At 46.0% G+C, this 10,567-nt stretch overlaps 1 pseudogene across 1 annotated transcript; it reads left to right on the forward strand.

The window, feature by feature from the left end:
- Positions 1 to 3,278: 3,278 nt before the first annotated feature.
- On the forward strand, positions 3,279 to 6,516 carry LOC148538259 (uncharacterized; annotated as a pseudogene). The gene is made up of 2 exons (XR_015872573.1): positions 3,279 to 3,389; positions 5,715 to 6,516. The product of XR_015872573.1 is annotated as an uncharacterized LOC148538259 (transcript).
- Positions 6,517 to 10,567: the final 4,051 nt, after the last annotated feature.

Raw genomic sequence — 10,567 nt, forward strand, 5'->3', positions numbered from 1 at the left:
GTGCTTCCACCTATCACCATTTGCGCGAATATACCCCTTTCATATGGGACCTGGCCACCGTCCCTTGTTCCATGTCCCTCTACCCTCCCCTGCCATTTTTCTCTTTGCCTACATTTGCATGCCTATGTCTCCACACTGTGTCTGGGACCGGCAGCCGCGGTCCAGGTCCGTTTCAGTCAGTGTAGTACAGACAGCAGTGAGTGCGGTCCGCACTACACAGTAAAACAAAAACACTGGCGCCGGCGCTGGGTAGTACACTGGCACTATCTGACGGCAGTGTGTTTGTTTTAGCAGCCAATAACAGTCAGACAGACTCTCACTGGCTGCTGCACCCACGTCTGGAGCCGGGCTGGAGCTCACTCATGAGGTCCGCTTTTCTGGCTCCCACAGTGGGTGATGGGAAAGACATCATGACGTCTCTCCCATGGTGCTGAGCGGGCTGGGAGGACGGAGGAGCGGACGGCGGCAGGCACAGGAGCGGGGAATCAGGTAAGTGTTGTTTTTTTTTTGTTCTTGTTTGTATCTGTGAATGTGTATATGCAAGGGGCACTACATAATGAGGACCACTACTGGGGGCACTGCATAGGGGGACCACTGCTGGGGGCATTGCTAGGGGCACTGTATAAGGGGCCACTACTGGGGGCACTCCATAGGGGGGACCACTACTGTGGGCACTGCATAGGGGGACCACTACTGGGGACACTGTAAAAGGGGCAATACTGGAGGTACTGTATAAGGGGCACTGCATAAGGGGGGACCACTACTGGGGCACTGCATAGGGGGGGCACCACTGGGGGCACTGTATAAAGGGCACTACTGGGAGCACTGTATAAGTGAAACCACTGGGGGCACTGTATAAGGGACACTAATGGGGCACTATAAGGGTGCACTACTGGGAGCACTGTATAAGAGGCACTACTACATGGGGCACTACTAATGGAGGCATTAAGGTGCATATGGAATGGAAAGAAATGTTCCCAGAGTGACGAGAAACAGTGGTGTGTCATGTTGACATGCCCCCATTTTCCAGTAGCCACGCCCTTTGTGGCATGTGACCACGCCCACTTTTTTGATGCAAGCGCCTTAGGTATGCGCACATAGTGGGGGTGTCCATTTTTCATCTTGCCCTGGGCTTCAAATACCCTAGCTACACCACTGGGTGTGGGGTCCAGTTTCATTTGTACTGGGCCCCACAATTCCAGGTGGCAGTTCTGCCTCTGGTGTGAGAAAGCATAAAAGTATAATACTTCTGTGCTGGTCCTGCCTTTACCTGTTGTTCAGCTGTGCAAGCACTGATTTTCTGAGGATGCCAAACCACAGACTAACCCTCCAACCTCTCCAGTGACATTTGGAGCTTGGGTTTTCCTATCATGTCTGAAATGTCTAAGATATTACCTGATAAAGCAAATTGATTGCTATCTTCTATAATACACACAGGGCCTGATTCAGAGCCGGACGCTCTGACCAGAGCACTCACTCTGAATCAGGGCCCTCCTACCTAATATTGGAGCGGCCTCCTGGCCACTCGCATAGCTGTGGGTGACCACCCACAGCATATGCGAGCGGCCAAAAAGATGGTCGGTTTTGCGACGAGACCCTGCGGTAGGGTCTCGCTGCCGCAAGCCCAGGGGTGCTTTTGGCTCTATCAGAGCCAAAAGCACTCCCACTGACATCACTAGTGATGTCAGTGGGGCCGGACCCAGACGGTAGGCGTTCCCATGGGAACGCCTCCGTCTGGCAGCCACGCCCCCGGCACGCCCACCAAAGGGGGCGTGCTGTCACTCACCATCGACAGCACGCCCCCTTTGGTGCGAGACCCATAGCGACGGCTACCCTGTCATTATTTGGGTCTCGCGCATGCGCACGACGGAGCTCCCTCCATCGTGCGCATGCGCACTAGGGCACCACCGACCCACTTGCGAGCGCTCAGCGCTCGCGAGCGGGTCAGAATCAGGCCCACAGACTAACCCTTGTTCCTACATAGCAAGATCTGGCACCTGGCCTAATCGGTTATAGACCTGGAGATCACATGGAGTTCTCAAAGCTAAATGGTCATATAATAATATAACTGATCTGACTAATGGTGCCCACACACTAGGCGATCTGATCACTATCCGATATCATGTCCGATTTCCCTTGAACTCTCCCCGGCAGTCGTGGACCCGATTTTGAGTAAAAACTGTCCAAATTGTCACACGATCTCACGATCTATCGTGCATCGTGTCGGATGCCGAAAATCGTGAGATCGTACACGATAAATCGTTTGAACACCAAGATGAATGGTCAGATTGCACAAAAATTTAAATAATGGGCGGGCTTAAGTCAGGGTATATAAAGCAGGCGCCATTTTAGGTCTGTGCACTTCTGCTCTGTGACTAATGAGACTTGGTGTATACCTGCTGACCGCTGTACATTGCTATTGTGCTATACATTGCTTTGCCTTGCTCAACAAAGTGTTTTTTTGCTGCATTCTGTCTATTCTATCCTGTATTCTATGCTGATGGATCCCTATCGGTATAGAGTGATGGTTGCTTATGCTGGGGTGAAGATAATGAAGGAGAGGGCCCAGCATAGGAGGAGAGCATGCTGGACCAAGGAGTGGCTGCTGCAGAGGGAATGTCGCTCGCACATGTCCCTGCTGATGGAGATTCGGGAGAACAGTCCGGATGACTATCGCAACTACCTGCGCATGGATGACGCCACATTCTAAAGTTGCTGTGTCTGGTGAGCCTATTTATCCAGTAGCAGGACACAAGGCTGCGGAGGGATATCCCTGCTGAGGAGGGAATCGGTATGAAATACCGCCAGCCGCATGGCCGGTGGTTTGATTCCCGGCAGCGCCTGGCCGACCAAAGCAGAGTTCCCGGCAGCGGAAGCCCGACAGCGCTGGAAATCCCGATCGTCGATAGGTAAGTACTCACTAACCTAACCTAATCCCCTAACCCTAACCCTCCTTAGGGTTGACTAACCCTAACGTCCCCCCCAAGTGCCTAACCCTAACCCCCCCTCCAAGTGCCTAACCCTAACCTCCCCCTTTGCCTGCTGCCTAAACCTAAGTTCCCCGGGGGGGTGCCTAACCCTTCGATCAGGATGCCGGGCGCCGGTCTCCAGGCGGCGGGGAAATGTCAGGCGTCTACATCTAGATGCCCGGCATTTCACCCTCGCCAGGATATGACAGTCGGGAAGCCGGCTGCCGGTATTAAGGCAGCCGGCTTCCCGATTGTATACCCTGAGGAGAGGATGGTGGCTACCCTGAGGTACATGGCTACAGGACGGTCACTAGAAGATCTGAATTTTTTTTGACCTTCATATCCCCTCAGGCTTTTGGCGTCATCATTCCGGAGACCTGCAAGGCTATTGTGAAAGTACTGCAGTATCAGTTTTGCAAGGTAAGGAAAAACAACACTACACATTTGTTTCTTGCAACAGAAGAAAATTTTTTTTGCAAATGTAGAAAAATAATGTATAAACAGTTTAATACTGGGTCAAAATTTCAGACAATATGGCTGCAAGCGATAAAACTGTCTTGACAGCAGTAAAAACATTGCCATTCCAAACATGGAATACATAACATAGCATAGTGGTTTTGAGGCAAGCTGCATGTCTAGCATGTGAGATGCACCCACTCACAGGAGCATGGCATAGCACCCAGCAGCTGGAACTAAAGTAGTCACTACTGTATTAGGATGGCGGGACAGTCCCATAATAGCTGCATTTCTTGTCAGGCTGTATATAGATGCTAAAATGTAACACACAAATTAAAGTGCTTCTACTTTACTTTGTACATCTCTCATGTAAATAACACAAACAATCTATTTTCTATCATAGAGATAGATGTATGAAGGACTTAATTTTTACATAACATCAGGTCGTCTTATACACACACATTCCGCAGCACATATCCTAACCCACTGCTCCATGCTCCTTCTTCACTATCTACCCCTCTGTGTCGCCCCTGTCTGTCTGCCCTTCCCCTTTAGAATGTAAGCTCTCACGAGCAGGGCCCTCATCCTCACGTGCTTCTCCTCCCCCTACTTATAGTATAATTTACTCCTAACTCCCTACAATGGCACCTACCACCTGGTTGCTCATGTCCTGCTGCTTGTGTTTTGCAGCTGAGTTTATAACCTTGTCCTTGTCCTGCATTGTTTTGTATTACTATTAACTGTTTTTCTTGTGTGCTCATTTATGTACTGTGTAAGGCGCTGCGGAACCTTTGTGGCGCCATATAAATAAAGGATAATAATAATAATAATAATTTATAATGTAAAAGCATTTATAATGTAAAAACTACATTATCCCCAAATTTTAACAGTCCCGATACCTAGCCTGTTTTATGATATACGGTGGTTCAGATGCCGGATTGATTAGGCCAATACCCACATGGCGCAAGGACAGATTGTGGCCCCGGCTTCCAACAATCTGTCCTTGCGCCATGTGGGTATTAACCGTGTCCAATCAGCATCATCACCACTGTATTCCATAGGGCAGGTATTGAGAGTGCTGAAATTTGGGGATAATGCAGGCAACAACAACAACAACAATCAAAGATTACATTTGGTAAAACCCTGTATTGTCATCATCACCTCTAAAAGGGCACTATATATAGCCTGTCTTGTGGTGGGAGGGTTAGCGAATGGTGAGTAGGCTGTGCCTGGGATGGAGGCATCTCAGAGACAGTTGGTGGTAGGTGGGAAAGTTATAATAAATAGTTACGCAAAAAGCAAAAACTAGAAAAAATACAAATAAGCCTTTGTTGGGGCACTCTTAGAAAGGAAATGTAATGAAAATTAATGAACAGAGGGCCTGATTCAGAGCCGAACGCTCTGATCAGAGCTCGCTCTGAATCAGGGCCCTCCTACCTGTTCTTGGAGCGGCCTCATGGACGCTCGCATAGCTGTGGGTTACCACCCACAGCTATAGCGAGCGTCCATGATGATGGTCGCGATGGTCAAGACCATCTCGACTATCAGGCTTGCGACGAGACCCTGCGGTAGGGTCTCGCTGCCGCAAGCCCTGGAGTGATTTTGGCTCTATCAGAGGCAAAATCACTCCCACTGACATCACTACTGATGTCAGTGGGGCCAGACCCAGATGGTAGGCGTTCCCATGGGAACGCCTCCGTCTGGCAGCCACGCCCCTGGCACGCCCACCACTTCGGCACCATCGACCCGCACTTCGGCACCATCGACCCGCTTGCGAGTGTACAGCGCTCGCGAGCGGGTGAGAATCAATCCCAGAATTATATGAAATTAAAACTTAACTTTTAATAGTAGGTGGGAAGGGTACAGGGTTCCAATATAGGTAGCTGGGTATAGGTTGTTACCCATCGCCCTGATAAGCAACTCATACACGAGCCGCTGGAATTGATTTTGCGTTTCATCATTCATCTTGCGCATGGTGCTTTTAATATTAGTGGTAAACTTATCAACATGGTCTGGGGGCCTTCTTGACACCTCTTCTGCTTTTTGCAGAAATGTGTCCGCAGGATCTTTGCTTCGGCTTTTTTTCCCAGGACGTTTTCTTTTTTGCTGGGTAGGTGCTGGGGGTGTTGTGGTTGGTGGTGTGCAATGGGATAAACACACATCCCCCTCAGCAGCTTAAAATCGGGCATAGACCCCAAATCTAGTTCTTGTGTTAGAGTCTGTATTGAAAGAAAAAAGAAAAATATTATTAATGTTTTAACATTTGTTTTTGTTTTAATTTTTCCCTAGTTTCCTAATACAGTTGAAGAGTGGAAAACCATTGCTGAAGACTTCGAACGGTGTTGGAATTTCCCTAACTGCGGGGAAGCAATCGATGGCAAACACATCCGCATCAACCCACCTGCCAACAGTGGATCATACTATTTCAACTACAAGGGGTACTTCAGCATCGTTCTCATGGCGGTGGTGAATGCCAACTATGAGTTTGTTTTTGTAGATGTTGGCAAGAATGGCCGTGCTTCGGATGGTGGGTCATTCAAGCAGACAGCATTCTACGAGAGGCTCACCTCCAAAACTCTCAACTTGCTGTCAGTGGAGTAGACGAAGCACGGCCTAAACTTCGTTTTTGTGGCTGACGAAGCATTCACATTACATGAAAATGTGATGAAGCCATATGTGCAAAGGGGCTTGACATCTGAAAAGAGAATCTACAACTATCGCCTTTCTCGGCACGCAGGATTGTGGAAAATGCCTTTGGGATACTCAGTAACAGGTTCCGCATTTTCCACACCAGCATAAACCTGCGTGTGGAGAAGATAGACTGGGTCGTGATGGCGTGCTGTGTTCTCCATAACTATTTACGCCACAAAACCACTCTACAAAGGGCATCAGGCACAGCTATGCCAGAAGACCCATACCTTCCGTAGGTGATTGGCCAGATTTAATCTTTGGCAGAACCAACAATGCAAGCAACAGGCACTGCACAGGCCAAACAGGTGAGAGAGGAGTATATGGCCTATTTTAATGGCCCTGGAGCAGTGCCATGGCAGGAGTACTGTCTCAGATAAATATAAAAAAAAAAAAAAACCGGTGTGTATGCACTCTACTTACCAAACCAGCCTGGGACGAACCACTCGGACCATCATCCGCCTCCTCTTCTCTCTCTCGCTTAGCCATCAGTACAATGGACTGTCGCTGTGGTTCCTGCTCCTTTAAAAATTATATCAAAGGATAGTACCATAGGTTGGGGCGATAGACATCATCAGCAGATGTTTTGGATCGTTTGGAATCCTCTACCTTATTCCGTTGTTTTATAAACACAGTGCGGAGGTTTTGGATTTTAAGGCGCAGTGTTGCATCATGGTAGAATTGGCGGCTGTATTCAACCAGTTCCTCCAACACGATAAGTTTCTTAACAATTTTGGAGTAGTCGCAACTATTAATCCTCCATAGGCACTCCTTTGCCTCCCAACGCTCCAGGAAGCCTGTGATGAAATCACGTTCCTTATTCATAGACATTTCTGTTGGGAAAAAAAAAAATTATAAAAAATATGGACGTATACAAAACTGTCCTAATTTGTAATACTTTGGAAAAAATGAATATATATATATATACATATATATATAAATGAGAGTGACTGTTAATACATTTTAAAAGTTGTTTACGGTTTGGTTTTTAAGTTGTTTTTGGTTTGGTTCTGTTTTTGGTTTGGTTCTGTTTTTGGTTTGGTTATGTTGTTATGGTGTTTTAAATTTTTAAATCCTGATTGCATTTTAAAATAAATGTAAAAAAAAGTTCAGTAATTTACTTGAATCAGTGGGTGGGTGGGCGATGCATTATACACATATAGGTGGTCAGTGGGTGGGTGGGCAATGCATTATACACATATAGGTGGTCAGTGGGTGGTGGGCAATGCATTATACACATATAGGTGGTCAGTGGGTGGGTGGGCGATGCATTATACACATGTAGGTGTTTAGTGGGTGAGTGGGAAATGCATTATACGCATATAGGTGGTCAGTGGGTGGGTGGGCAATGCATTATACACATATAGGTGTTTAGTGGGTGTGGGTGGATGGGCAATGCAATACTGTATGTTGTCGGTGGGTGGGTGATCAGTGGGTGGGTGGGTGGGCAATGCAATACTTTAGGTGGTCAGTGGGTGGGTGGGCAATGCATTATACCCATATAGGTGGTCAGTGGTTGGGCCAGTGGGTCAGGCATATTCATTGGTGGACAGGGTCTGCATATACATTGATGCTCAGTACATATATACTCACCAAATTACCAGATTACAAGTTCAGCTGTGCTGAACAAGGTGATCGCGTCCGTCTTCCTTGAAATCACGATGCTGCACAAAATAGAGACTGTGCGTGTACAGGGGTATGTCAGTCAAGTGACGGAAGGGACGATAGATCGTGCATTGGTACAAACACACGTACGATCTGCACCACATTGGGTACGAGATTGGCAAATCTTGCCTGCAGGAGGCAAGATCTATGGATGCGATGTACGACCAGTGGGGACGTGCATTGGCATCGTAATCGTGAGTAGAGACTCACGATTAGGACATATTTTACACGATCTGTGGTCCCGATGCGTCGGAATTGGGCTGATCGTGTAAACTATTGCCTAGTGTGTGGGCACCTTAAGGCAACCTGAGTAAATGGATAGTGCATCATAGGTTTGCTTATCATTGTAACAGTTACTGTAACTATACAGCCACAGTTGTTGACAGACTCGGTGCAAACATGTCAACAATTTTATTCATATTCACAGTAAATATATCTACTCAGAGAATCTCACACTGTCAGACAGCAGAAAACCAAAGAGTATATTCCCCTTAAGATAAAACAGCCATAGGTTATAAATCAAAGTATAATAATCCAAATTTAATATTGTAAAATGATACAAATGTTAGTTATATATAAAGTACGTATGGTTTTCATCTTGGTTACCAAATACTTTTACTATGTGAAACTACTTTTTATTTCACAAGTGGTGGGATCCCAACCTACACACAAAGCATAGAAAACATCTCCAGGCACTTATCTAACATGCCAAAGATATGGCTGAAACAGCAACCAAGTCAAATGTTTAATGTTTTCCTCATGTGAACATTTAATGCAAGTTTACGGCCCACAAGTGATTAGTTACTCTGCTCATTCTTTATGATCTCCAGCACTGCAGGGACTTTTGTGCAGATTTAATAATCTCGCCCACCACTACATGTGATAGCACTTTTCTTTTCTTTTTTTTTTAACCTATCAACAACTATATCCCACACATACACAAAAAAACACAATTTTTCAAACATACGCAATAAACTTACATTACCAGGATCCTTATTAGTTGCTGCTTCCAATCATGTGAATATTGTTATCTATACACCTATTCAATACACTGTTTTCAAAATCCATATATGCCTGGAGAACCAATGTATGCAAATTGCCAGAAGTTTATAAGTAACCACCATGTTTAATAGCCACAACACTATCTGAGATCTGTTATATAATTCTGAGCAGTGTCAGTTTTTTGCAGGTGTGCTGGATACCATACTGACGGGGTCTCCGTGGTGCTGACACTTCTCCCACTTAAAAGCAGTTAAAAGGTGGATACAATATGGCCATACTGGGACCTATATGCATATTTGGTGGGATTGTCCGGTGATCTCTAAATATTGGAATTAAGTTTTTTCTTTGATCAATAAGGTGTTAGGTATCTCCCCTCCAAACGACGCTCTCCTTGGGTTACTGTGTAAGCCCTTCAGATCCCTCACTAAATCTCAAAATAAACTCTGCGGCCACATCTATAAAGCAACCTCTATATCTAAAGTTAACTTTCCAATCTCAATTGAAGAACTTGTCGCTGCCCTGAATAGCCAGAAATCCTCTAAGGCCCCTGGCCCAGATGGCCTTACTGCTTCTTTCTATAAGTCCTTTTCCGCTGTATTGTTGTCCCATTTGCTCACCCTTTTTAATAAGATACTACAGGGGCAAAGTTTTCATACAGACACCCTTAAATCGGCTAGTATTGTAATTCCAAAACCACAAAAAGACCCTACGTGTTGCGCTAACTATCGACCAATCTCATTGATTAATGCTGACCTTAAATTGTTTGCTAAAATATTGGCCAATAGACTAAATTTGCATCTCCAGCAGCTTATTGATGTAGACCAGGTTGGCTTTGTGCCTTCTAGACAAGCTCTGGACAATACTCGGTGTACAGCTAATCTCATCACATACATTAATAGATTTAAAACACCTGTAATATTGTTGTCATTAGACGTAGAGAAAGCCTTTGACAGGCTATCCTGGCTATTTATATTTCGGGCATTACAGGCGTATGGTTTTTGTGGTGGTTTTCTGCAGGCAGTCCGAGCATTGTACTTTAATCCGACAGCAATAGTATCTACTAATGGACTCTCGTCCCCGACATTCAGAATAAATAATGGAACCAGACAGGGCTGTCCCCTCTCCCCTTTACTCTATGCCTTAAGCATTGAACCCCTGGTGGCCAAGATATCAAAGGTATCTCCAATACAAACTCTCACTATTTGCGGACGACGTATAGCTGACCCTTTCCTCTCCCCTGACATCACTTCCCAACCTGTAGGCTGAAGTAGCCCTGTACGGTACATATTTGGTGTACAAAATAAATTGGTCAAAATCAGAGGCATTGGCATTTCACCTTTCCTCCTCGGCTTCCAAATTATTGGAACTTAATTTTGGTTACCTCTGGTGACCGAAGTCTCTTACTTATCTTGATATCCAGATAACAAAACTATATGAGCAGTTGTATGTAGCTAACTATACCCATATTTTACAATCTATTAAAGCGGATTTGGCTAGATGGGCTCCCCTCTGTGTTTCCTGGACTGGACGTATTGGGGGATGGATGGATATTGAAAGCGATTTGATTGAAGACCAAAAGCTGGGTTTTCTCCCATGGCTCCCTCCACATCTGAGACCAGCCTTGGTGCATACGGTTCCATGTGTTAAGGCCACTTTGAGTATTTGGGACAGGGTGAATAAACGGTTGGACTTAACCTCATACCTATCCCAATTGACACCCCTTTGGAGACATCCTCAGTTTCCTTTGGGTTGTGTGGGCCCTTACTCGCACCCCTGGGTAGCTGTAG

This window comes from Taudactylus pleione, unplaced genomic scaffold, assembly GCF_031769625.1.
Source record: "Taudactylus pleione unplaced genomic scaffold, aTauple2 ptg000041l, whole genome shotgun sequence".
Classification (NCBI taxonomy): Eukaryota; Metazoa; Chordata; class Amphibia; order Anura; family Myobatrachidae; genus Taudactylus; species Taudactylus pleione.